Consider the following 2,810-nt stretch of genomic DNA (forward strand, 5'->3'; position numbering starts at 1 on the left):
GAGTATACGTAAATTTTATTTTATATTACTACAGAGCTCCTGATGATGACCTAAAGAAGGCAGTGTGACTGGACACAATTTCAGATTTAAAAATAAAACCGGGAGTGAATTTTCAGTCTCAAATATAGGGTGGCATTGTTGTTATTGTTAAGTGTCATTGAGTTGATTCTGACCTGTAGCAACCCTGTATAGGGTTTCCAACGACCAGCTGGTGAGTTTGACCCAACTACCTTGCAGTTCAAATGGCTTTGCAGTCTGGTCCATTAACCCACAGAGCCACACCAGGATTCCACAGGGTGGCATTAGAGTTCATTAATTTAGTATACTGTTTCTATCCATTTCAGAGCCTTCTGACAGAAACATTTATATTGCCTCATCAGTGGTGCAAAGAATATTCACAAAGATATGATTGGAGGAGTGAGTAGTTTCATATAGTTGGGATGGAGACTGCCCTTACCTCTCCCTGACTGATTGCTACCATTGTGTATGGTCAGAGGTTTATTGAATAAGCTCAGTGGGTTATTGGTGCTAAATGCCATCGACTCATAACAACCCTCTGTAGGGTTTCCAAGTCTTTAAATCACTCAGTGTAAGCCGCTACCCTATAACAGGACTATCCTAGTTCCATTTTACTGTGGTACCTTTTAATTCCCCATGGGATGTTACTGCAAATGAATAAATCCTGGTAGTGTTTGGGCATTGTGCTTTAATAAAATAAATATACATTAAAACTGTGGGAAAATTCTGGAAATACAAAGGTTTTGTTGTGTTTTGTTTGTTTAACTGGTGTGGAAAGAGTGATTGGGTAACTTGGGGTCTTTTTTGTACTGGATTGTGAGATGATGAGGTCTATTTTGTCATTAACTACCTTAATAATTCTAATATGGGAGGTAGGAGGAAGACAGCAGAGCTATCACTGGTAAAACAACATTAACCAGTTGTCAAGTCAATTCTAACTCATAGTGACCCCATGTAAGTCAGAGCAGAACTGTATTCCATAGGGTTTCAATGGCTGATATTTTGAAAGTAGATCACCAGCTTTCTTCTAAGGTACTTCTTGGTGGACTAGAACTTCCAATCTTACAGTTAACAGCCTAGTAGGTTAATGGTTTGCACAACCTCAGAATTCCAAAAAAGCACTGTTCTATTGTTGTTAGATGCCATAGAGTTGGTTCTAACACATAGCAGTTCTGGATTGAATTTCTGAAGAGTGGCTGGTGGATTTGAACTGCAGACCTTGAGGTTAATAGTCTAGTACGTACAATACAAAGGAGCTCTGGTAGCATAGTGGTTATGAATCGGGCTGCGAACCACAAGGTCAGCAGTTCAAAAATACCAGCTGTTTCACGGGAGAAAGATGAGTCATTCTTCTCCTATAAAGATTTACAGCCTTGGAAACCCTATACAGGGTCGCTATGAATTGGAACTGACTCTATGGCACACCGCTACTATTAGCTGTGAGAGGGGAATGTGGTTGCATAGTTTCCTTGTTTTAGTCTTATTCCTTCAAGGTCAAAGACTAACCTCAGCTAATATTGGTATTCTGTGACATTTTGTTTTTCAGCTAGAAACATCTCAACCTAATTGTTGGTTTCCAGGCCGACTAACAGTTATCAATTCTTTCTTTCTCTCTTTCTTTCTCTCTCTCTCTCTCTCTCTCTTTCTTCTTTCTCAGTTTCTTATACTTATCAACTCAAGTTTCCATTCTGAGACAAACCAAAAATTTTCCTTCAAAAGAAGAAAAGAGCAACTTATGCTACTTATCATTTTATCACCCATGATTAAAATTTAGAGCAGAAATCCTAAGAGAAAGAATGAGAAAAAATTTTGACTTTGAGAAAGTTTTTATCTAGAAATGAGTGTATTGCTGGGGTTGTGCATGTGACTGTAATTTGTTGGTGGTGCAAATTCCATTCAGACGAACATTTATAATTAAAATTGTAGTCACCAATGAGGCTGAGTTATTTGAGGTAGGAGACCATATCAGCGAAGTTGCATAGAAAGTTTGATTTATTTCAGCTGGCTGTATTTACGCTCTTTAAGATATAAAGGGTAAAGTAAAAAGTTATATAAAATACATCAGTAAATTGAGGTACTTTAATTCACTTTTTCTTCGATGATATACTAACAAATGACAAATATTCTATTTGAAACTTATTATAGGTAAGCCTTAAATAGAAATTTCACTAGGTTTATCTTTAAAGGCAGATTTGGTGCACTGAAGATAGCTTTCTACATTAACATGAACTAAATGTAAACATTTCAGTACTTCACAAATTCTCTTGAAAGAGAATTAAACTTCTTTAAATTAGAATTACTCATTGGTTTTCTGATTTGGACTTTGTATTTATTTTAAAATATAGTGTATCATTCCCTTCACTGATATGAATCTTATAGAAATAGTTTTGGATGTGACCTACATATTTAAAGTACATGCGGGTCACAAACAAGGAGACATTTGAGGTTTAGGATACAGAATTTAAATGTAGAATAATGAGTATGTAGTGGGATTTCCCTTCTTTTTCCCTCTACTCCTTTTCTTCATCCCTCTTCATCTTTATTTTCCTTCCAACCCTCCTTCCTTTCTTCCTCTCTTGCCTCCTCCCCCTCACCTCTCTGTCTTCCTTTATTAAAAATAAGTATACATTGTTTCCCTTCCAGTATATGAGAAAAACAGACCAAATAAAAGAAAGCAATTTCCTTTTTTTTTCTTTCTTCTTTTTTCCTTCCTTTTCTTTTTAACTGCCTACCCTATCACCCAAGTTTGTACGTGCCTACACTCTACCCAGTGAATAATTCTCCCTTCCCTT

Source organism: Chrysochloris asiatica, unplaced genomic scaffold (genome assembly GCF_000296735.1).
Source record: "Chrysochloris asiatica unplaced genomic scaffold, ChrAsi1.0 scaffold00069, whole genome shotgun sequence".
In the NCBI taxonomy this organism is placed as follows: domain Eukaryota; kingdom Metazoa; phylum Chordata; class Mammalia; order Afrosoricida; family Chrysochloridae; genus Chrysochloris; species Chrysochloris asiatica.